The sequence below is a fragment of the Spermophilus citellus genome, assembly GCF_964194105.1.
Source record: "Spermophilus citellus genome assembly, chromosome: 1".
Classification (NCBI taxonomy): Eukaryota; Metazoa; Chordata; class Mammalia; order Rodentia; family Sciuridae; genus Spermophilus; species Spermophilus citellus.
In genome coordinates this window covers 42,158,676-42,185,044 of record NC_138182.1, presented here as the reverse complement: position 1 = coordinate 42,185,044, position 26,369 = coordinate 42,158,676, and the positions used below count along the sequence as shown (strand labels likewise).

General features: G+C 39.7%; 1 protein-coding gene across 1 annotated transcript in view; it reads right to left on the bottom strand.

Moving 5' to 3' along the window:
• LCP1 (lymphocyte cytosolic protein 1) overlaps positions 1-26,369 on the bottom strand; it is an 82,000-nt gene that overhangs the window by 34,540 nt on the left and 21,091 nt on the right. Inside the window, exons 2-3 of the mRNA XM_081287699.1 lie at positions 20,867-20,931; positions 18,902-19,012 (exon numbers count right to left, since the gene is read on the bottom strand). The gene's annotated coding sequence lies outside the window, so the exon portion shown is untranslated. The remainder of the gene's footprint in view (positions 1-18,901; positions 19,013-20,866; positions 20,932-26,369) is intronic.

The window sequence follows — 26,369 nt, the reverse complement described above, 5'->3', positions numbered from 1 at the left end:
GCCTGGATACATATATCAGTTTTTCAAAATATTTTAGATTGATGATAGTATTTTTCCAATTAATTTCCATTTTTATATTTTCACATCATTCTACAACTTGTACTTGTTCTCAAGGACAATCAACAGCCACACAGAAAAGGAAAACCGTCTTAACACTGAAATCTAAAGGTCAAATTGCATTACACACAGTTTTGCAAATCCATTGTCCACCAATTGCCAGGGAAAAATGTCAGTGCTTTCAAACTTTTGTTTCCCCAAGTAACCCTTTGTTAACATAAACCTTACATGTGAACACGTGCACCACCAAAAAAAAAAAAAAAAAAAAAAAAAAGAATCATCATCATCTTTGGTTGAAAAACTCCAAATACTCCCCTGCACGGCATCTCTTCTTTCCTTGTCACCTTATTCATCTGTGGGAACTCCAGGGTGCAGGATTTGGAAAGTCACAGAATTATGTTGCTATATTTCAATTCGTTTTAGAATCCAGTTTTGTTTTTAATAAAATTTTTTATTGTTTTATTTGTCTTATACATCTAAGAAGGTATTGGTCCATTGGGTTTGCTGAAGGAAGACAGAAACTATTGAGGGCTTAACTATACAGACAAGCTATCTCATCCTCACATCACAGTAACTCCCAAGAGACACAAACTGTCTGACTTTTCTTCTTTCCTCCCTCCCTTCTTTCCTCCCTACTTTCTCTTTTCTCCCTCTCCCTTTTCTTTCTCTTTTTCTGACTCCTTCCTCCTCTCCCTTTCTCTTTCTTTCTTTTCTTCTCTCTACATCTTTCTCCAAAAAAATAATTTGAACCAATTTACAAAACATATTCAAATCCAACTATATGAAACCAATTATGTACTGTAACTGGTGAGTGGGAAAGTAAGCCTAGGTGAAATATGAGAGCCTAGGTGAAATACTGAAAATGCACGCTCAAGACCCTGCTCAACTTGCTGGAAGTTGTGCTGAAAATCGAACCTGGGTTCTCTGGAAGTGGATGCAGTTATCACCAGTTATATGGCTCACCCCATCTACAGAAGACAAACCAATTGATTTTCTTAGGATAGCAGAACCCAGGTCTGATAGCAAAATCTTCACTCAGGCATTAACAAAATGGCTCTGTGGAATTCAGTAAACACAGTTTTACATTTCTTGTAATGTCCCTCTATGTAGGCTAATGGCTTGGATTTGTATATTTCATTTTATTGAGCAGGAAATAGAAGCTCAGAAAAAAAGTTAAGATGCATATCTCAGATCACACAGATAGGAGGGGAGCAATCAAGACTCCAGTTCTGAAGTCTCCTCTCTCCCCCCAGGCTGCCTACTCAATTCCACACCTTCAGATTCTGGTTAGACTCTTGATCACTCATTCATTCATTCAGCAACTATTCAATAAGCATCTAGAATTCGCATAGGCCCATGGGAGATTGAAAACCTTCCACACAATCTAGCCAACGAAACTCATGCTTACATGTGTTAGAAAGATCAAGGGTTCTGTTTTTAGAAATTAATATATAAGCTAGGCACAGTGGCAGATCAGGAGGATTGTGAGTTCAAGGTCAGCCTCAGCAACTTAGTGAGGCCCTAACCAACTCAGCGAGACTCTTTTTCTAAACAAAATATTAAAAAGGGCTGGAGATGTGGTTCAATGGTTAAGTGCCCCTGGGTTCAATCACAGGTATCAAATTTAAAAAATAAAAAGAAATTAATATGTAACTGTATCCTGTACTAATGGTCCTAACCAACTTGGCTTGGTTCTCCTTACATGTGCATGAATAACAGGCTCTCCCTCCCCTTACTGTAGCAAGGCCTGGTGCTAAAATCTGGTCTACAGCCCTACAGCTGGCTGGCCCTTCTTATTTTTAAGCACCTTAATTCCTCTCAATTCATGAGTGTTTATGGGATTATGAGACAAATTCATGCAGTTAGCACACAATTTATGAATGCTTACTATAAACCAAGCCCTGTTCTTTGTTTCAAGTGGGGTGTGTCTATGCTGACCCAGTAAAAGCTGCCCTAAAAGCAAGAAACAATGTTAAAAGTAAGGAGGATAAACAGGATCTCCAAATCCAAACCTGGTCCTATTCTTTGACTTAAGAGTGTTAGATTTTAGAGCAGTGAAAGAGATCAGTGAGAAATATAAGGACAGGCAGGGAACAAGGCTGCTTGTTTTAGTGTTAAAACAGGGCCAGGGAAGAAACAAAAGAATTACAGTGTTGAATAAAATAAATCTTTAAAAAATATATGGAAAGATCATGGTATGCAGGGTGTGATGGCACACACCTATAATTCCTGCAGCTTGGGAGGCTGAGGTAGGAGGATCACAGGTTCTAAGCCAGCTTCAGCAATTTAGTGAGGCTGTAAGCAATTTACTGAGACCCAGTCTCAAAATGAAAAATAAAAAGGGCTGGGTGTGGCTCAGTGGTTAAGTGCCTCTGTGTTCAATCCTGGTACAAAAAAAGACCATGGTATACTGAGAAATTAGAGAAAATATTTCACTGTAAAAATCACATGGCCATTCACGTAACAGACTTCAGAAGGAAAAAAAAGAAAGGTTATTTTAAAACCAGTGACTTTTAAAAACACAGCACATAGATCAAGAATAAAAACCTTAGCATCTGCGACAATATTTTCCTAAGAGATTTAACTCGGGGAAGCCAAATAATGAGAATGTTTTCAAATTTTAAGAAACCCAAAGTTCTCAGCAATTCAATAGCTAAAGCCAGAGGGAAGAGGGTTGAGCTGTCCATGAACTACAGAAGGAATGGTCAACGGCGGAAATGGTGGAGACAGTGTTTGCTTCTGCTAGACCCGAATAGACATGTGGACAGTCTCTTTCATCCTCACAGTGAGCAGGAGGTTCTGGAAACACAACCTAATTTGTAGAGACAGAAAGAACCTCAGAAATAATTTATTACAGCCCTCTAATTTTATAGCTAAGAAAACTGAAGGTGCAATGAGTTGAAAAGCCTTAACCTCATACATGATTATAAGCCCCCAGACAATGTGTATAATTTGATCTGGGTTTATAAATGCAGTTACTGATGAATGGAGTAGGAAGAAGATGGTGCTACCAGTGAGAGGGCCATTGAAGTCCAGAACTAAGGATAGGACCCTTTAAATAACTGAATGAGGCACTACTGCCAGCCAGATCAGAGCATTTCTAAAAGGATGTTGCTGAGCTTAGAATAATATAATAATATACATGGTCTCTGTGTTTATCTGGCAAAAACATACCCATTTGAACTCATGCATGTTTGAGGGTATGGGTTACGATTATGTTGGTAAGGTTCATAAGGATATCTGGTGAGGTTTTCGGTTTTGCAAATACTGGCAGCAGTAATGGGGCATGAGGAGGGATTTAGAGACTAAAAAACGGAGCTGAAGAAGACATGTGTCTCTCAGAGGATGAATGAATGCTTTTCATTAGTTCTGCTTTACTGCCCCTGCATTGACCATGACCTTATTTTATTTTATTTTTGGTGCTGGGGATTGAGCCTAGGACCTTACATATGCTCAGCATGTGCTCTATCACTGAACTACAACCCAGATCCCAGCCCTTTTTAATGACAGCATCATCTAAGTATGCCCTGCCAGGAACCATTTGAAGGTCTTTGCAAATCAGGAGTAAGTTTTGGAACTTTGTTTCTGAATCACTGCCCAAGTAATAAATCTAAGAAGACAAATCATTCATCTAGGTCACGTCTAGCTGCTAGTTTTTCTGTGAGCTCTTAAATTTATTAAATCAATAGTCGTAGAATCCCAAGACATTTGGGCAAAGAAACTACTGGGTGTTCATTTATTTAAATTTATAGGATTATTTAAAAAATCTTAAGACAATCAAATAACTCTCCCAAGATACAAAAGCCACAAATTCTCTTCATTCTTTTAAGTCAGTGAGATTTGAATTTCTGTTTAAAGATAGCCGGTATTTCCCAGAGCAGTCATAAAAGGGAATTTCTGAGAATACTATCATGAAAGTACTTGACTCAGTTCCCTGAAATCTCTATTCAGAAACCATTTGTAGAGTTTACTACTGACCACAGTGCTGAAGAATCTGCAAAAGAAAATACATCTTCTAAAGTAAATGCACAAATGTGAATGGAATGTTTTGAGTTCTGGAACTGATCATAAAAGAAGCAGAAACAGCGGGAAGGTGGCCTGGCCACAGCGAGATGCTCATGGGCCACAATCATTTCTGAAAGGTGGTAGCAACTGTGCTAGTTGGTGTTGTGACTTGGAATCATGATACCCAATTATGTAACCCGCTGGAATCAGAGGGCATCTGTAACCTGGCATCACATCACCAAGGGACTCTTTTGAATGTGCCCCACTTTTCTTGCAACTGAACTCAGCAATTAAAGTAAAACTGGATACTCAGGACTCAAATTCCTAGCCTACCTCAGTAATTTCAGTGCACATACAACGGGGAGGTTATACAATTTCCAGACACCTCAAGGAAACTAAGAGTTATCCAAAACATGTCATCTAGAACAATCTAGAGTATTGTGGTAGTGTATGGAGACTAAGCAAATGGAAAATAAAGATGTAAGATTCTAAAAGAAAATAAAATACTCATATTTTTTTTAAAAAAAAGCGGTTATGATGAAACTATATAAGGAAAAAACTTTGCTTTTAATCAATCCTGTACCCCACCACCTGGCATTTTACAAAATAGACCACCTTAATGGGTCTAACTTTGAGAATGCAGTAATTTGCAATATGTATTTGGGATACCATTTCTCTGTGGAACAGGTCTGATTAACTTTTACACAAAGGATGATTCTGAAAATACATTTTAAAATGACTTTCAGAAATCAAATAATTATAAATGGCCTCTAACACAGATGGCCACTTAAGGAGTCTTTTATGGATCCTTTTATCAAGTTAAAATCTCCTCCCCATTTGTCTTTTTCTCTTCCTGCAAATACACTGATTATCCCAAGGGCTGCTCCAGGGTACAGAATTCTTATCTCTGTAGTCTCTGACGCAAAGGCCACAGAGAGGAGGGCTGAGAAAGGCCATTCACAGGACAGATCCAGTGGCTCTCCTCTGACACTCTCAGGCCATGCAAACACTCAGAGGAAGCCAGCAGGCCAGGTTACTCCAAACTTGATTATCCTGACATTGCTCTGGAAGCCTCTGTTGTTTGCACACTCAACTAGGGGGCTTCTGAAGCTATGTAGAGACAGCCCCAGGAGCCCAGCTCTGTCAGTAACTGAGAGGTTCTCCCCTCCTTGCCTCCTCTCCTCAGCATACTCCTGAGACCTCTGTTTTCTGCCAAGTTGCCCAAACCCACTTCCTCAAGCAGAGAGGATACTCCAAACTGGGGTGTGGGGACACCTCTGTGTCTTAGTCCTGCTCTCTTAGCAGGCTACAAAGGACGATACTTCTGGTACAATCTTGAAAATCTACGGCTACCCTTCATTTCACATTTCACCACCAAGACTTTAAGATCCATACTTTACTGAAAACTCAGGGTATTCCAAATACAATTTTTCAAAGAGTTGAATGTTAATGAAGACTAGCTGGTTATTCACTATTGCACAATTGCCTCAATATTTAAGGCCATTCACACCTCCTTTTACTTCACCTATGTGTCTATGTGAAAATGGTTATGGTTAATGTTATGGTTAACCAATTGCTAAGGCTGATGGGAGTGAGAGGTTACAAACGGGCAGGACATAGAGACTGCGGTCTCATGAAGCCCACAGCTCAATGTCAAGTTTCAAATGCAACATGTAGATTATAGGTAATTTATTGCAAAATGGTTAATACAAAGAAAAATCTTCTCAAGATTTTTTTAAAAATGAAGCAAAAAAAGAAATATCTATGAATAGAAGAAAAAAGACTAAATGAGATAATCCCACAGAAGCTTATTGAAAATATCAAATGTCTAAATCAGCATCTGTAATAAAGATATTGGGAAATTAATACACTGAAGACCTCCAAATGGACCCAAATGAAAATAACTAGCAGGGAGTAAAGTGCTGCTCTTGGCCATCAGGAGATCTAGACTGTGACCTGTCTATGTAACTTCAGGCTCCATCTTATTCTCTCTGCCCCGGTTCCCTCATCCATATACAGAGAGAAGTCCCTTCCACCTTAAAAGTTCCAAAAACTTATTCAGTAGCTGACCAATAAGAGTCAGGTTAGGGATTATTGCAAATGATCCTAGAAATAGGTGCACATGCCCTTAGCAACTGTGGCTGTGGCCCCAAGGTATCTTTAGGGGAAGTGAACAGGGGGAGGGGCCCCTCCAAGCCCCCTCCCCGTCTCCCTCCCATCCTGTCTCCTAGGGGTGAGGCTCTGTTCCTGCTCTTTCCTCAGCAGCACAGCACAGAAGGCTCTGTCCAGGTGCATCCTCCTCAAGGACCCAGGTGAGGGCCCGCAGCACTTAGCACAAGGCTCAGCTGCTCAGCCCAGAGCAATTTTCCTAAACAGTATGTGGCAACCTGTTTTCTAAGATGTCACCACACAGTTTAAGATGTGCTGATCCAGTTCACTCCTAGTATCTAGGCAAGACAGTGCACAAACTGTCCCAGAAAGAGAGTCATCTGCTCCTTTCTTAAAAATAGCCAAATAAGGAAGCTCTACAGACTCGCTGGTGTCTCATATCCCTACCTTGAAACCTAAATCTTTTCTGATACGATTAAAACTCCCTCATTCTTGGGACTATTCTCAGAGGGAATTATAGGAGCTGTTCAATTTATAAAAATTTCATCACCTGCCTTGGGGATTGCCATCAGGGTTTCTGTTTTTGTTTTAAGGGATCATTTTCCAAATCTTTTTTTTTTTTTTTTTTTTTTGGTTTTCTTGGCTATCTTCTGAGTCAATTACAACTTCCTTAAATAATGAACACAAGAGTAACAAAGTCATAGTATAGCCATTATGGAAAACACTATGGGGATTCCTATAAAAGTTAAAAGTAGAACTAATATAGAATACAACAATCCCACTACTGTGTGTATATCCAAAGTACATGAAATTAGTATGTTGAGACATAAGCACTCCAAGAAATGGAAACAACCTAAGTATCCATCAACTGATGAACAGATAAAGAAAATGTGGCATGAGGCATAAACACAATGGAATATTCAGTCTTTTTTTCTTAAAAAAAAAAAGGAATTTGCCAGATGCAGTTGACACACAGCTCTAATACCAGCAACTCAGAAGGTAGATTGCAAGAGGATGGCAAGTTCAAGACCAGCCTTGGCAACTAAGTGAAACCCTGTCTCAAAATAGAAATAAAAAGGGTCGAGGATGTACAGCACCCCTGGATTTAATCCCCAGTACAAATTAGAGAGGAAAAAATTCTATCAATTGTAAGAATATAGATGAACTTGAAGCACATTATGTTTAAGTTATCTTATTGAAGTTGACAGTAGAATGGTGGTGGTTGGTGGGGGAATGGCCGATGGGTACAATATTACTGGAAGACAGCAGGAAGAGTTCAAGAGGTCTGTTGTACAGCCTGGTGAGTACTGTAATAATGATATATTATATTCCTGAAAAATGCTGGGATAATGAATATAAAGTGTTCTCCCCACTAAAATGTTAACTATGTGAGGTAATGCATTTGTCCATTACCTGGATTAACCATTCTACAATGAATATATACTTCAAAACATTATGTTGTCCATGATAAATATATACAATTATATATGCCAGTTTTAAAAAATCAATAAATTTGGGGGGAAGGCAATTAGGAAAAAAACAATAAGAACAACAATAAAAAATTATAACAGAAAATCTATTTATTTGGAGTAGTTATAAATTGTGTTGCAGGTATTAGGGGATTCTGTATACTATCTTTGTAACTTTTTTTTTAACTCTAAAGTTATTCCAATATGAACTGCTTATATGAAAAAAAAAAGGAATAAAAGAGTCATTCAATGTAGAGGTAATCTGAATGTTATTTGCATATCATTCCCTGGACCATGAAATCCATCTTCCCATAATGCTAGATGTCTGCCACTAAGCAAATCCATACATTTGTATATTTTCTCCTTCAGCAGACATCTGCCAAATATATATTATATGTCTGGTCTTGTGTTAGATGTTGAGAATACAAAGATGAGAAATGGCACTGGCCTGTTATGTCGGAGAGAGACCTTGATCGATGGAATATAGGGGTACTTTTTAGATCTACCAGGAGAGGTAAGAATAGCTCTCCTGTGGAAATCCAAGCCCAGAGGAGGTGACATTTGACCTAGTACTATGGTTTGAATATGTGTTCCAAATTCATGTATTGGAAACCTGATCTCCAGTGCAACCGTGTTGACAGGTGGGGCCTGCTGGAAGGTGCTTAGGCAAAGCCCTGATGAATCTCCTGCTGTTGTATGGTAGGACTGCGTTGCTTGTGAAAGCGAGTTGGGCCTTCCTGCCCTCTCTTGCTTGTGCTCTCTTCCTTCTGTCATGGAATAATGCAGCAAGAAGGCTGTGGCTCCTTACCCTTAGACCTCCTGGCCTCCAAAACCAGAAGAAATCAATCTCTGTTCTTTAGGAATTTCTTAAGCAGGCATTCTGCTTAAATGGTGTAAAATGGATTTTAATAGATAAGTGGAAGACTGCTGGAAGATCAATCAGCTTTCTTCTTTATGTATGGGGAATTGTTAATCCATCTTCTCTCCATAGAAAGCCTATCTATTTGGAGTCAGTGGAAACAATAGCTAAGGGACAAATGAGAAGAGCAGCTGGATGATAGTGATAGCTGCTGATGTTTGCTGAGTGGTTTCTCCGTGCTAAATGTTTTCTATGCATCATCATCACGTTTAATTCTTGCCACAGTCCTACGAAGTCTTGTTATTATTTCCACTTTATAGATGAAGGAACTGAGGGTAAATAACTGGGTCACATACTTCTGCCTTTCCTAGTGCCTCTGGCCACTAGATCCATCTCTATCACCGAGGTCTGAATGGTGGTTAGGTGCTTAACACTGAGCTATGATTCCTGGCCATTGCATTCCTTTATCTCAAAGTTCTGCCTTTCTCCTGGGTTACTCAAAAGGATTTTCTAAAAGTCCTCATATTAATTAGAGTTACTGATTACTTGAGACCAGAGCTCCTTTAAAAAGTTCTAGATGTCTCTTTAGTTCCTCAACATCTTAAAGGGAGTGTTAAGAAGAGCCAGGTCACCACCAGGCTTTTGAGTTTGTCTGTTGTGTGCCACCTCACTCTGGGGGAAACCAGGGTCCTCTTTATTGATGACCTTCACACCTCAGTCATCCACTCCTGTCTCATAAAGCACTTGCCTTGTTCTAGATACTGAAAATACAAAGAGGAAGAGCAAAGACTCCTTGGCCTTGAGGGGCGGGCACACAGTCTAGTAAAACAAAATGTTCACACAAATGAAAGACAACATTATCGTGAGTGCTTTAAAGATACCTGCATTGGGGTGCTCTAGGAGCGCAAGAGAAGGAAGCACTTAATTATGCCTGGGATGGGAAGGGAAGGAGAAAGAGAGAAAAGCTTTCCAGAGAAAGCGATGGATGCCGACCATTAAGCTGCATCTTAGGAAGTCAGTAAGAGTTTTCCCAGAAGACACAATGGAAAGGAGTATTCCAGGCAGAAGAAATAGCTCTAAAAAGCAAGGAGAGACAGTTGCAGGTTGGATGAGGCTGAAGCCAGGGAGGCAGGAGGCAGGAGGCAGAACTCCAGTAGAGGCGGCTGGGGGTGCCAGTGCCTCTCGGGCTTTATTCACTGCACCCGTGCAGGAGATAGGAAGCAGACATCACCAGGATCCTGTCTAGAGCCACTTTGGTTTCTGTGTACCTTGCTTCCTCCTTATGTCACTGGCAAAATCAAGAGGGAACTGGAGATGTTAGAGATGGGAAAATGGGGCCCTAGGGAGTGAAGTTACTCCCCAAAGTCTCACAGTGAGTCAATAGCTTGTCTACAAAGAGAAGTAGAGCCACCAGGATGGTAGTTTGGTTCAGTCAAGTCAAGAGAAAAACATGTCAATTAGCATCTTAAGGATCTAAAGTTTAAAAAACAAACAAACCTAAAAAAAAAAAAACTTGCATGGTTTATGGAAGAAAGGGAGGGAGCAGGGAATGAGGAAGAGAGGGAGGGAAGTAAGAGTACAAGTAAAATTAAAATTTCAGAGAACAGAACTTTTACAAAACTTTCCTGGGGAAGAACTTCAATTTCCACTATGAATTATATGATATAGTAGAGTCACCACCTGAAAATCACACTTAATTGTGCACGTATTATGTGGGGGCGGGGTGACTGTAAATCTAGATTTCATGCCCATGTTCTATCTCCAAAAGTTATTGGCCTGGCTGTTCTGGTTCTTCTACCATATTTCTCATCCAGAGCCCAGGAAGCTCCCACAGACATGGCAGAACTGGTACATGATACCAGAAGCCAACAGCATGGGTATTAGTTGATGTCATGTTCGTTGGTTAAAGGGTTCTGGGCTCAGCCTTGCTTGAGACACTGACAGTGGAAAGTACCTTTTAGCAGTTGAGGAAGTGGGGCCAGGGTGAAAAAATGTACAGCAATTTTAAGAAAATCCCAGCCACATCCATCTTGAGTCATGAGAAGCAAATCAGTCTTTGGGTATCTGCGGTGAAGGGCAGTGCTGTACCTCCCCTTCAGGGGCACCAGTGCTCAGGAACTGGTTCTGCTACCCTGTGCTTTACTTCTACCTGCTCTTCCACTCCCTAAGTCTCCAGGCATTTTTATCCATTGTAAAGTTTGAGCTGAAAAAATAGACAATGAAGAATGCACCTTGGTATATTAGCAATGGGAAACAGAAACGTCTACTTATTTGTGTTGAGGGTGAGTACTGGGGATTGAACCAAGGGGTGCTCTACCACTGAGCCACATTCACAGCCCTTTTTGTTTTTTATTTTGAGACAGGTGTCCCTAAGTTGCCCAGGCTGCCTGGAACTTGCAATCCTCCTGCCTTAGCCTCCCGAGTCTCTGGGAGTACATGCATGCGCCATTGAGTCTGGTTCGCTTCTAACAGATTCTTAATAATGTAATCTCATTTTCAATAGGCTCCTTGGGGATGTTCCTTTAGAATCTCAAATAACAAGCTCACTTTGGCGGGGAGGAGGAAGGAGCTACAGATAAATTAAGGCAGGAAATTTATATTAAATTGATGGAATATACTTGACTTTTTAAAGTTTTTTTTTTTTTTTTTTGTACTGGGGATTGAACTCAGGGGTGCTTAATTACTGAGCCACATCCCTAGCAAAGCCCCCCATTTTTTTTTTAAATTTTAGACAGGATCTTGCTAAATTACCTAGGGCCTTGATAAATTGCTGAGGCTGGATTAGAACTCGTGATCCTCCTGCCTCAGCCTCCCAAGCTTCTGGGATTACAGGTATACACCAGCATGCATGGCTATCTTGATTTTTCTTTTTAAAAGTCACAGTTGGTTGGCAAATATTTACCAGTACCAATTCACAGTGAGATATACTACAGCATTTTTCCTGTCAAAATTTTCAATGACAAAAAAGATTTAAGTGGCTAAACAGCCTATTCAAATACCTTCATAATTGGTTATTTTAAAATCTTCAAGTATTTGTTTGTTTTTCAAACATGTTTGGCATGCCAGAAGCCCCATCAAAGGTAAAGATGGGATCTCTTGCTAACAGAAATGCAGCCTTAGGAACAACCATCCAATACTCAATTGTGGAAAGGAATATTCAGATGTATCATCAGGAGGCATCTAGTGGGTAAGTCAGAGGATACAATGCAGTTTAAATAGACATGATTTGCACTTTTAAGAAACTGCTCACATAAAATGGAAAAGAGTCAAGGAGTGAATCTTGACTCTGCCAGATTACTGACTCTGTGACCTTAGACAAGTCTTAACCCTCCAGGAACCTGTTTGGTCATCTGTGATAAGAAGATAATGATACCAACTTTACATAGATAACTATTTGTGGAAAGAAAAGAACAACATATTTCAAATGCTTGGCATAACAACCAGCAAATGTAATAGGTAGACACACTGGCTGAGGACGTGGGAAAATGGACCAAGGACACACCCAGTGAGTAGTGAGTAGTTGCCTCATTTTACAGATAAGAAATCTGAGTCTCAAAAGTTCAAGAGTCTTGCTTAGTCTCCACGTCTGAAAAAGACTGGCATATGAATCCAGATCTGACTCCATTTGCTTCACTTTATACTACATCTGTCTCTTTCATGCATAGGAACTGTAGACCTTCAGCTTTTAAAACCTGTAAAAAGCATACGTTTTAAAAAAAAACGTGTACTTTTAAAAAGCTGACATTCATACAGTATTGGAGGGAGAATCAAGACATTGAAAGTGCAGGAGGGTGGGGGTCAGGGAGGAAAATCATGCGGTCATCACCAGTCAGGAGAACTGTCACAGCTGTGGTTTTCGGTGGTCACAGGTAAGAAACAGAATTAGTGATATTCTGATGAAAAGTCAATGTGAAAGACAACTAGGGAGGGGAAAGATCTAAAAAGGGCCTTTGAGGTGCCCATCATATTCCATCTTTCGAATGGAGAAATTTCAAAAAAATGTTTATAAACCATTGGAAATGGTGTTGAAGGGTCAATTTGCATTTTTAAGATGAAGAAAGGATACTCAACAAGGCAAAATACATACATGTTCATTTTTTTCCCTTACTTTCTTTTTGTGTTCATTACCTAGTCTTCTCCATAAGGAATTTATAGCCCATTTTCCTTCTTCAAACTGGTCCTTCTGGTGAAGGGAAATGAGAATCATTTAAACAAAATGTTTGGGATTAGAAATTGTTCAGATTTTATAGTTTTTCAGATTCTGGAATATTTGCAAAGAACCGAATTCAAATATCTGAAATCACAAATGCTCCAAAAGCCCCCAATTTTTGAGCATTATGTTAGTATTTTAAAAAAAAATTTTGAACTTCAGAGCATTTCAGATTTCAGGTTTGGGGATCAGGGTGTTCAGCCTGGATGAGCCAACGATGTCAAGGAGACACAAAAAACCTATATTTTGGGGCTTGGGCTGTAGCTCAGTGGTAAAGTGCTTGCCTCGCATGTGTGAGGCACTGGATTCAATCCTCAGCACCACATAATAATAAATAAAAATACTGTATGTTCATCTACAACTAATTAAATTTTTTTAAAAAACTCTATTTTTTTGGGTATGGTGGCACACGCCTGTAATTCCAGCAGCTTGGGAAGCTAAGGCAGGAGTTCAAAGACAGCCTTAGCAACTTAGTGAGGCCCTAGGCAACTTTGCGACACCCTGTGTCAAAATAAAAAATTAAAAGGGCTAAGGATGTGGCTCAATGGTTAAGTGCTACTGGGTTCAATCTCTGGTACCAAACAAACAACAACAAAAAAAGAAATCTCTATTTTACAGTGTTCCAACTGAGGTTAATGAAAATACGCTTCTAATCCTAAATTTTGTCTAAGGATGGCAAACAGAGAAAAACATGCAAATTTATACAAATACATTTATGCAACTCTTCACACATTTGCATTCACAGTTTGGATAAATTTTAGAAACCACTACTAACTTTTAGTGATCAGGGACCAAAATGCAGAGTATTATTTAAATGCAAGTCATTATTTCATTAATTCACTTCCCTCTAGAAAGTGTAACCAGAGTAAAAAGGAAAACAAATTATCTGGAAGATAGCAATTCACATGCCTAATTCATCTGCCTGCCAAAATTGGTATCTTGCGGTGTCTGCTGTGGGGAATGTAATCTCTTTTCCACTTTAGCTCAGCAATGGGAGATATAAATGTAAAAAAAAAAAAAAAAGAGTAAAAAGGAAGGTGTGTGTGTGTGTGTGTGTGTGTGTGTGTGTGTAAGAGAGAGAGAGAATGACACTTGTCCATCTGTCCATATAACCAGCAGTAGACTAAAACAAGAATCAATGCTGCAACCACAGAACTGTGGCTTTGCTAGTTCCTCAATTTAACAGCTTAGCTTTTCCTTCCGCCAGAAAAACAACTGACCATATTTGAGAAATAGTCTCTGTGTAGCTTGTAAGTGGGACTGACACCGCCCTGGCTCTGAAGTTCAGCAAAACTTTATTTTAACTCAGTATGTGGGTCACTTTTTATCTCTATTCTTCTACTCACAATTAAAATGACCTTTTATTCTTTCAGTTTTTAGAACACTTATATTTGGCCATTTACTGTGCAATGACAGATAGGTGTACTTGGGTATAAATGAAAAACTGTTTGATTTATTCATGACTAGGGGTCACAACAGACTAGAAAATGTAAATGCCATTTGACTAAAATTATGCTAAACTTCAAGGATGAAGATCCTTTTAAAGCCTTTGAGAGTGGAAGTCATGTTTTATGACACATCAAGGCCTACAAGTTAGTAAAACTCAAATATTCAGTCAAGTGCATTGAATTACCAAGTAGTGTTGCTGTTGGTGCTCCTCCTGCTACTGCTGCCAACCCAGAATAGTCTGTCTCATAGAAGCAATGACATATGGATGCACTTCTTTGGGGACATTATGACTATTTGAACTCAACTTGAGGAGTTTGGCCCACATAAGCATCATGGTTTACTGCCTGTTTATTCCAGAAGGTTGCCCTAGAATTCGATAGGTGATGCTACATTGACTCAACTGTAGAAAATTAAATAAGTCAGGTGTGGCAGTGCACGTATGTAACCCCAGCAACTCAGGAGGTTGAAGCAGGAAGATTACAAGTTCAAGCCAGCCTCAGCAACTTCCGGTGACCCTGTCTCAAAATAAAAAATAGAAAGGGCTGGAAGTGTAACTAATATGGTTAAAGCACTTAGAAAAAATGCCCACCTCAAAGCAGGTAGCGCGGTAAGTATGAGCTGTTATTATTTGGGCAATAAATTGAAACTCCTCTCCCACCTGTTGCTTACAGTATTTTACAAGATGAAGTGATTATGCAATTGCTGGGAAGACTAATGTAATAGTTGAAATTGACAAACCAAAACAACGGGAAGAGTCTCTGGTATAAGACAGGAAGTGGAATCAGAAGGGAACTGAGGAAAGGGACAAGGAGATGCTAACTGGAGGGGGATTCCCTAAGAGACAAACATCTAATCAGGAGGGAACACGGGGATTTTAAAATGTAAACACAAAGAAGCATCGATGCTTTTGATTTAAGAAGTGCATTTCCATCCGGCAAAATATTTGAAACTCTTCAAATTTGTGACACTGATTATTTTTATATTTTGATGAACCCTAATTCTAAGTTTAATTTCTGTAGTGTTCAGAATGGTATAATTTCACTGGATATTTGTGAGCTGGGAAACTACCAGAACTACCCCCTTCCCCATCAAAAACAAAAAACAAAAAAACCCAACAACTCTAGAGAGACAAATTAATCCAAATGATGTCACTCTGCTATAAAATCTGCTATTAGTCCTAAAGTCCACCACCTTTATAATCTGACTTCATAATCTTCTGGCTCTTCATAAATATAATCTTCTGAGCACATTTCTTAATTTCATTTTACCCAACCTGATTTTAAAGTGTGTTTTCCGTCTCTCCTGTACTCTTGTACTCTCCTGTATTCTTTCTTAAATTTCTTGAACTCAGTGTCCATTTGATGCCTTGAGCTTTGGCAAAGATGAAGCATGTTAGACAAAAACAAGAAGTTGCCTTAAGAATTTTTTAAAGATAACCCAAAGAGACTAAGTAGAAATTATTGATATTTGTTCTTGTGCTCTTTGTCATCAAAGCCTATTACTGGATACGTAGTTTTTGTAAGACTAGCTAATTTTTAGCTTAATAAAACTATTTACACTAAAACTATGAGGGTATAATTTTTCCTGTATGCCAAGGTACTGTATAATTCTTTTAAATTTTCTCCTCTTTATTTCTCTTTTTTTCTTTCTTTTGTCTCAAACCCATAGCTTTGTACATGTAGAACATGAGCTCTACCACCAAACTATACCACCAGCCCTATTTTATAAATTCTTAAAACTCCTGAGCTCAGTGTCCATTTGATGCCTTGAGGCTAGAAAGTAGAATAGTGCTTTGGCAAAGATGAAGCATGTTAGACAAAACTCATTCAATGACAGCTGTGTCTTCCATCATAGCAATCACTGTGGGAGCTCAGTAGTTAGAAGTCAAATCAAAGACTTCCATGCATATGTAACAAGCTGATAAAAAGTACTTGTGACAAATGTTCATTTCAATAAATATCATTACACTGTGCCAGGAGACAGAGAGAATGTTATACTTACACTAAGATAAACGTACCAAGCAAACTCACAAGCACACACACCCATTAGTTGGGGGATGGGGGATGGGTAGAGACAACAGGGAAGACCACTGAAGGGGTATGTTTCTGGAAGTGAGCATTGAAAAATGATCAGAAATGTTACTGATAACGGTGGAAAAAGCAATTAAAGAAACAGTTGGAGTGAAAAGGAGTGAAAGAGTATAGAACTTTCCAGTGGCTTGTGGTCTGGTGCTGAATGTGGGTAGGCACACGGGGGGGAGGGGAGGGCCACAGCAGAAGGAAGTGACAAGAAATAAGGTTGGGGAAGTGGGTTAACGCAAGTTTGTGAAGGCACAAATTTTTTTAGTAGAGTTGTTCATTAATAAGATACTTCTTTGTTCTATTATGATATGAAATCTGCAATGATATCTATTTATAAAAATGAAAATGTTTCTGGATTTCTTATAAATACCTTCTCTTTCTCTGTTTCTGTCTCCTCTTTCTCCCTCCCTACCTCTCAAAACCAAGTGCCAAGACCTCTATGGTCAGTTTCAGTAATGAAAGTCTGTACTCCTCTACACCTGGAGTAAGCATGCTGCAATGAAGAGAGGCTCTGGGAACTGATATAGGGAGCCCAGAGCTTGAAATCCTGGCCACTGTCCAACAGTGACCTGGGGCCAGCTCCTTTAAGAGCTAAGCCCATTATTCCTCATCTCTAAAAAGGTAGTTGAGAAGATTCAACAAGGTCATACACCAAGAGCAGATGCACACACTAAGGCCTTATAAATATCAAGGATTACCATTACGGTCAGCCCTCCACATTCATGGGTACTGCATCCACGGATTTCACCAACTTCAGATGGCAAGTCTTCTAAAAAGAACTTGCATCTGTATTGAACATGTGCAGATTTTTTTTCTTATCACTGTTGCCTAGATAATACAATATAGCAACTATTTACATAGCATTTACAATGCATTAGGTATCATAAGCAATCTAGAAATGATTTAAATCACACAGGAGGATGTGTGTAGGTTCTATGCAAATACCATGCCATTTTATATAAAGGTCTGGAGCATCCAGAGATTTGGGTGCCCACAGAGGTCCTTTTCCTGTCCTAACATCAATGCACACATTTTAATGAGACTTTACTTGTTGACTTTCCCTTCCACAGAGGGTTCAGAGATAGAATTATAAACGAAGTTAAAACACTTAAATTGTTTCTCTCATTAATGATTGTTTCAAGGCATAATTTTCAAAGAAGATAAAAATTTTAAATGCTACAGAGAAAAACATCCCTAGGATTGCTAATGAAATGTCCTCCCAAACTCCTGTCCATTCTACCATAGCAGTTTCTTCAAAAGGCAAAAGATGTAGCTGATTCGCCCTTTCCTTACTTTATTGGGGTGAGAGGGAATGAAAAAGAAGAGATACCTTATAGCAAACCAGTTTGATGCTTTGGCAATATAAACTTGATTTGAATTAAATTTTTTATATTCATTTCCAAATATAAAAAAAGTGCTGACATTCCTTTATGTCCTAGTTTATATTCTTCTTCTTTTTAGTTACAATAAGACAGCATAGTGTTTAATCTTTTCTGAGGTTTAAACTTCTGGCAATCCCACATTTTTTCTAGTTTACTACGACTCAGATGAGATGTACAAAATGATATTGATGGTCACATTTTGCAATGTAACCAGAATTTCACATTTATAAGTAAATGGTAAATTCCATTCTGTTTACAGAGAGTTTTTTAAAAAGTTGCCCTGAGAGAGTAATTATGGAAAATAAGTTATGAATACTCGATTAAGAAACATTGGGTTTTGATAAGTATGCTGATTAATGCATCCATTTCCAGTCTCTACAACTTTTATGTTTATCATCTGTCAAAGGTTCTTAGGTTTATTTGATACTGACAAATAAAAGCTGATGCTACAAAATGCAAAATATCCATGCTTCAGTGAAGTTTCTGGAATGAATATCCCAAATCAACTGTATAAGAATAATCTATTGTAATAGAAGGCTTTGCTCCAGAATCTCACTGAGTGTTCATTTGTATAGCCATAAATATTAACAAATAATTCAGACTAGTTGACAAAAACAGTATAATTTAGCAATACAAATTGCTTTTATTTTTAGAGAATAAAGGGAGAGAAGAAGACCTCTAATTCTGTGTGGTTATTAAGCACACCCATTAAAAAACCCTTGTTGCCAAAAATCATTCAAATAACTTGTATCACATTTGGTAACATATGACCTGAGATGTTAATATAGCCACTAAAGTATCATAAAGAAGGTTTTTTTTTGTTGTTGTTTTAGAAAAACAGAACCACAGGAGCTAAAATTAACCTACCCCATTAGGCTAATGAGCAGTGCAATCCAAATGATCAATATGCACTTTCCTGAAAATGTTTTAAAGTAGATAAAATCACAGTAAATAGCCTTCCTGAAATAAAGCAATGGATATAAATCAGAACATGGTTTGGTTTTAAAAGGGGAGAAAAAAAAACCCCTCATAGTTTGGGGGCAGTGATAAACTGCAGATAAACTTTGAGAAGAGCCCAATTCAAAGAGCTAATAGTCTCCATCCTGGGCACCACACAATGTGGCTGCAGACTTCCTGAGCAGTTCAGGAGGCAGGGTACACAGAGGACTCAGGCGACAGGTGCTCAGATCTCCCCTGGAGGCCGAAGCCACAATCCCCAGAAACAGCCCAACAACCTCACAAGCAGTTACAAAGGACAAAAAGACATGAACAAAATTTACCTTGTAGAAGAACTCCTTGTTCGTCCTGGTGTGTGACCAGAAACCCCCTTCTTTCTGAACTGCAGTACAGCTTTGTCAAGCCCGGGTGTGTGGTCACAAGGCAGGAAGTGACTAGAGTGACAAATCATCAGCCAGGAAAGAAATAGATTTTGTCTTTATAAGGACATTTTACTTAACTTTTTTTTTTTCATGTCCCCTCCCCCTAAAATAATCACCTGACAGAACAGGTCACACTAAATGCGGATGTTCTACCACTTCCTCTGCAGCACTTTTCTATCTCCTTCTCTTCCTTTTTCTTCCAGCTGACTCTTAAGTGAGCCCTGGACTACTTAAGCCTTTCTGATCGCAGATAGCAAATGAAGGCCAGCCAGCTACCTTGACTTTTTTGACTGAGCCTAGTTACAAAAGCAAAGCCCGGGCGTTTACCTACTTACAGCAGAGTTAACAAATTATTCATTTCTACTGAAAGCACCAAGGAAAAATGTGGCCGAACACCTGAGATAAAGCGAAAGGGATTTCCTTGGGAAAGCCCCGCCCCGGCTGAAACCAAAGCCCTCTTGAGTCCCCTAACAATGATCTTATTGGTACCAAAAAACAAAAAAACAAAAAAAAAAAAACCAGAATGATCTCTTTAAGACAAAGACCTGAAAAGCAAAGGTTACTATATTATTTACACATTCTTTTATTTATAGCACACCTATGTGCTAAGGATCTCTTTAACCCAATTAAAGATTTCAATTATTTAGATGTTCCCTATAAAGAACAACAGATCACACAGGCAGTTGCTACCATTAGATGGGTAGCTTCATACACACCAGATTTTTTTTTTTTTTAAAAGAGAGAGTGAGAGACAGTGAGAGAGAGGGAGAGAGAGAGAGAATTTTAATATTTATTTTTTAGTATTTGGCGGACACAACATCTTTGTTGGTATGTGGTGCTGAGGATCAAACCCTGGCCGCACGCATGCCAGACAAGCGCGCTACCGCTTGAGCCACATCCCCAGCCCCCAGATTTTTTTTTTTTAAATGCAGATTTTATAAACTTAGCAGGGTTGTGAGGGAAGCTTCATTCTATGTCCAAATCCCAGATGCTTGTCTTGAGGACAAATTCTTATCTTCAAATGGAAAATCTTCATGTGCTCATGTTGGTTGTAAAAATTGTGTAACACCTTGAATCATGTTGACTTAATATTAAGCATAGTCTACACATTGCCCAGAAACTACGTAGTAAATCTGCTGTTTAGCAATGAGGATATACCATCTGGCTGGGTTCCCAGGTCAGATGGGTAGCTGAAAGTATCTGATTACTCTATTAGGACCCATGCTTTTGCTAGGAGCCACGGACCCTGTCAAGACCAGTTGGGGGGCTGCCCTTAGACTACTTTGCTTTTTGGATTTCTTCTCTAGAAAATTCCTGCTTTTGACCTCAAATGCTAAACCAAACTGTTCTGACTTCTCTTCTCCATTAGCCAGTGGTGTAGAGACGTTTACTTGGAAGTACACAGGGACTATCTAGGGGAAGACAGTGGGGAGAACAAGGGGAATGCTGGAAATCCAGTCCATTTTTGATATAGTTCTGGACAGAGAGCAATGGTTCCCCAGGGAAGACTAAGGAGGTGAATGAGAACCTTTTTTCTCTGCAGCATAATTACTCCCAATGAATAAGTTATAGAAAGGATTTAGGAAGCTCCTGAATTCTTTCAGGAAATCAGAGGAACACCCATGCATCACCTTTACAGGACTGGTCCTACTACAAAGCAGCAAAATGCTGGTGGGATCCGCTCTGTAGAAACTCTTTATTCAGGGTCCTTTAGAGGACTCTGCATGGTGTCTTAATGGTCTTAAGGGTGAGGTTGTGGGGACTATGGATCTCCCTCATCTGGTTCCACATTCTTGTGATCTCAGGATAGAATGAGGGTCCCACAGTCATGCTTCATCAACAGGAACAGATAAGCAGATCATTTACCTGGGAGAGGGAAAGCAGCAGCATTCTGTATCTACTGGTGCCCAGTCATCTGAGACCCGAGGAATCTACAAAGAAGAGCAAAACATATTTGAGCATTTGGGTTCCAGGAGCGTGAGAGTGCCTATCAGAACTGTTGGCTGACAAAGAAGGCACAATCACTGATCTCAGAGAGAACAAAGTCCCGTGAGAAGAAAAACATGTAAGCAAATAAATGACATCTATAAGAGAGGAGTCAAAAAATAGTGATAAGATGCAGATGCAGATTTGAGCAGAGTTGACATCTGAAGATAATCAAACACGCCTAGCTATATGACTAGCAGATGGTTCAAGTGAAAAGAAAGATTTAGGATTTCAGACAATGTTTAGCTTGTCAAAGATGAAAGCCATTGAATTGGGTGTTGCTTACAAGCAGCCAGGGGACAGAGTATCAGCTCGACTCTGACTCCACATCATCTGGCTGCCCTCAGCCACATCCGGGCCTTCACCATTTTGAGCCCCGCCCCATCCCTCAATCTTAATCTCATTATCTGCCTCTTAGTGGTGTAAGCCTACCTAGAGCAGACAGTTGCTTAGGTCTTAGACTTTCTCTGAGAAGAATGTTTAATCATGGCTGGTGTTTTAAATAGCTTGTGCACTGTGATCATAAACCGAAGACTGGCTTTGGTTTTAGAGTTGTTTTTAGGTTCTCTACAGAGAGCTCATACCATCATGGCCTGCACCCAGAGTAGATTTCTCCAAAGGTTCTACTGCCATCTCTCCCACTTCTCCACTGGCCTCTGCTCTTCCTTCCTTACATCCCTCTTGTGCCCCCGTGACTTCATGCCACCCCCACGGCTTGTTCCAAAGGCCTCAACTTCAGTCCCAAATTTACTAGGTCACCCTACTCTTCAGTCTCTGAATGTTGCTGAAGAAGGTCACAGAAACAGGCTTGGACTTCCGTAAATTCAAGCTGATGAACTTCGTCTTGCTTCCCAGAAATACTTTTATTCAGTTTCATTAATTTCTGAGAGCAGGCGTCCTCAGCCTGGGACCCACAGATGCTTAAATCACATGTATAATGATGCATACATGAACAAAGGGCCAACATATTTATTCATCACCCCATTAAGAAATCACTGACCCCAAAAGGTTGGGCACCTAAAGTCTGTCCTCATGCCTCAGTCTTCTCCATCCTTCTACAAACTTTCCTGGTCCAAGATGCCTCTGGTGCCTCTTACATCACTGCCAAGTGATGTGGTGGGCACCTCCTTATCTAGCACCCTCCAGGCTCACAAGATCCACCATCCCTCCCCTTCTAGAAGGGTTCTTCCTTCTCCTGAGGTCACCGGTTCCTCCTTATGCTCTTAATCTTACCTTCTACTTCCTTAGATGCCTTGTGCCATTAATTATCTCATGTTTTTCTAGCTCCTCTACCTCTTCCTACTTCCTCTTCCTCACTTTCAGGACAAACCCCTGGCTCTTCTCTACTGCCCCCAGCATACAATGGGCTGGGGATGAAGACAACGGAGATGGACACAGTCCCTGGCTTGCTAAAATGTCCACATAGTCGAGGACATAGACATATAAAAAGGCCAAACGCCAGCAGTCTGCTCAGAACCATAACAGATGGAGAGTGGATGGCCAATGGGAACGCACAGTTCCAACTCCCACTGGGGGCCCAGGAGGCATGCCACATGAGCAAGGGAGGGCACAGTTGGGTGTAGATACCGGACCAGCCGCTTAGGTCAGACCCTAGCTCTACTGGTCTTTTTTTTTTTTTTTAAATACTTTTTGGTTGTAGATGGACACATTATTTTATGTACTTATCTTTATGTGGTGCTGAGGATCGAACCCAGTACCTCCCACATGCCAGGCAAGCACTCTACCACTGGACCACAACCCTAGCACCCCCAGCTCTACTGTTGTACTAGTCATGTCACCTTGGGCAAATTATTTAATTTCACTGACTTCAGGTCCTCATTTAGAAAGAGGACTGACACATGCAAGAACTGAGCACCTGCCACATAGTAACCACTATGTGAGTGTGAACTAGTCTTTGAATATTTATACCAGGCTCTGGACTAGACCCCTCACATACATGATTTCATTTATTCCTCACAACAACTCTAGGAATTAGATATTATTTTTGGTTTTTCTTCCATTTTCAAATAATAGCCTTACTGAAATAGGATTCATATGCCATGAAATTCACCCTTTAAAACTACACAATTTGGTGGGTTTTATCATTAACAGAATTGTGCAACTATTACACTATGTAACTTTGGAACACTTTCATCATCCCAAGAAGAAACTCTGTACCTATTAACAGTTACTTCCCTCTACCCCCATTTCCCAAATTCTCAGCCATAGGCAACCACTAATTGACTTTCTCATTCTGTAGATTGGTCTATTCTAGACATTGCATCCAAATGGAATCATAGAAACATAATATTTCATGACTAGCTTCTTCCATGTAGTATGTTTTCAAGGCCCATGTGCTAGAACTTTGCTCCTTTTTATAGAAGAACATACTACATTATATCATTGTTCCACCGGCTGATGGCCATTTTGATTGTGCCTACTTTTTTAATATTATGACTAATGGTGTTATCAACATTTGTATAGACATATGCTTTCAATAATATATGTTTTCAGTAATTTTTTAAATGAAGGTAATACATGTACATAGTTTGGAAAGTCAGATATTTCTCCAAGGGTCATTATGAAACAATAGCCTCCTGACAACACCCTCTTCACCTGATTCTCCAGAAACAGCTATTTTCAATAGCTTTAGCTAGTTCTTCTGCTGTTTAGCTCCACATTTCTAGATTCTATGCTTATACTACATACAGGTTATTTGATATATATACACACATATAGATAATATGCAATACTTATATAATTAATATTTCTACTTCCTGCTCAGGAGATAAAGATCTGACCCTCAGCCACCCAGTAACATGTACACACTAATCCTCCTACCATCCTCCAAAATGGTTTATAACATCTTTTAAATTAAATCATCATTCAGCTTTTACAATCATCAAAATACTCACAACTGAGTTACGTAGTACACTACATTTTTTGTATCTTTTTTGTTTTTATGTACTTATTACTAACACTGGACCAAATTTTTGAACAGAGCTCAAAGAAATAAACACTTGCTCTTTCCCACTTTGGAAAGAATGCCCCCTGGAGATTTCTGTCCTCCTATCTGGTACTGTCCAGTTGCCATCTAGAATGTTCCTTCATCCTCATCCTGGGAAGCCCCTTTGTACCCTGCTGGGCTTATCTCCTGTTTCTGAACCACATCCCTTCTACTTCCTCGGTCTACTTCCTTGTTTCAATAAGCACATCCTCTAGTAGATTCCTGAGAAACAATATCTGGGACATAAATTTCTTGAGACATTTTACACCTGAAAGCATATGTAGTCTCCCCCCTCTTCTTAGAAGCCTACACTTCTAGGAAGTCATCTTCTCTCAAAATTTTGAAGAAATTATCCCAGTGTGTTCTGGGTTGCAGTGTTGCCGCTGAAAAGTCCCGAGGCCATTCCCACTCCCCTGCAGTCATTTGTTGTTTTTTTTTTTTTTTTTCTAGAACTGCTTAGGATTTTTTTCTTTATGCCTGGTGTTCTGAAATGTTTTGTTGACGTGTCTTAGTGCATGTCTGTTTGCCTCCACTGTGCTAGGTACTCAGGGGTCTCTTTTCATTTGGAAATGCAAGTCTTTTGGTTCTGGGGAAATTCTCTGTTTTCTATGTACTTTCCCTGGCATTATTACATTTATTTGCATATTGTACCTCTTGGGTTAATGCTCTAGTTTCCTTTTTTTCCCCTCTTATTTGCTGCCTCTTGGCCTTCCTATTCTACTGCCAGAAGTTTTCAACATTTTCTTCAAAATTTCTACCAAATGTTTTATTTCTGCCATTATTATTGAAATTTCTCAGTCCATTTTGTGCTGCGGTGACAGAATGCCACTGATTGTGTAACCCATAAGAACAGAAACTTTATTGGCTTATAATTTGAGTCGTTGGGAATTCCTAGGTCATAATGCCAGCACCTGGCATGGGCCTTCAGGCTGTGTCATCACATGGCGGAAGGTGAGAGGGTGAAGAGCAAGAGGGGGCCAAACGTGCCCTTTTATGGTGCATTAATTCCACCCATGAAGACAGAGCTCTCAAGGCCTAATCACCTGTTAAAGGTCCCACCCCCTAATACTATTATAATGGCAGCTAAATTTTAACATGAGTGTTGGAAAGGACAAACACTCAAACCATAGCAATAGCCCAGACTCTTTTTCCTCTGAATGTTCCTTTTTCTTTTATAGCCGTATGGGGGGTCAGGATGGGATGGGAAATATCTGTCTGTTCTATACGTAAACTTTCCACCAACCCTTTTCTTTTCAGCTCCATCTCGCACCCCAGTCTTCAAAAATACCTGGTTCCTCAGAGTCCTGAGCTTTGCTGAATGTCTGTTGTGTGAACTGAATTTCTTCTTGCTGGTTCTCTCTCTCTCTCTCTCTCTCTCTCTCTCTCTCTCTCTCTCTCTCTCTCTCCCTTCCTCCCTCCCTCCCTCCCTCCTCTTAAATGTTTTATCTATTTTTAAAATTTATTTATTTATTTATTTTTAATTTTTTAGTTGTCAATTAACCTTTTTAAATTGTATTTATTTATATGTGGTGCTGAGAATCAAATCTAGTGCCTCACACATGCTAGGCAAGCGCCCTGCCACTGAGCCACAACCCTAGCCCTGGCTTCTCTTATCACAGGCCTGGGGCTGTTTGTTATGTGTGCTAAAGCACTTCTCACAGTCCACCTACTTCATGGCCTCCAACATTCTGCTGACATCTCTTGGGTACTATTGCTTCCTTTGATACAGTCTCCCCTTCTCGACTTGGAATTCCTTCAGGTCAAGGGATGATTGTTTTATCACCTTCTAAACACTCCCTGGCAACTCAAAAATGTTTGTTGTACAAATTCATAAAGAAAATTAAGCTGATACTTGAAGGATGAGATGGTAAGAAAGGGTGGACGCATTCTGTAAGCACAGGGAATGGCAGAGTGAAAGATCACGGGTGAGAGAAAACAGCGCATCAACAACCTGACCATAACTGGATACTACTGCAGTCAAGAGGGCAAAGCTGGGGGATTTAGCAGAAGCCAGTTTTTGCCTGTGTCATGGAGCTTGGGCTTTACCCTGAGAATTAGGGTTTTTCAGAGAAGCAGAATAGAATGTGTATGCATGTATGCACACATCTACAAATACACACATACACACATACTCATACACACATACACATGTATGTGTATAAATGTTTCTGTATACACAAAGAGATTTATTACAAGGAATTGACTTATATGACTATGGAGGCTGACCATTCTCAAGATCTTTAAGTTGACTCAGCAAGCTGAAGGCCCCCAAAGCCCCTAGTGTAGTTCTAGTCTACAGGCCGGCAGGCTTGAGACCCAGGAAGAGCCAGTGTTTCAGTTCAAGTCCAGAGGGAGAAAGAACCCAATGTCCCAGTT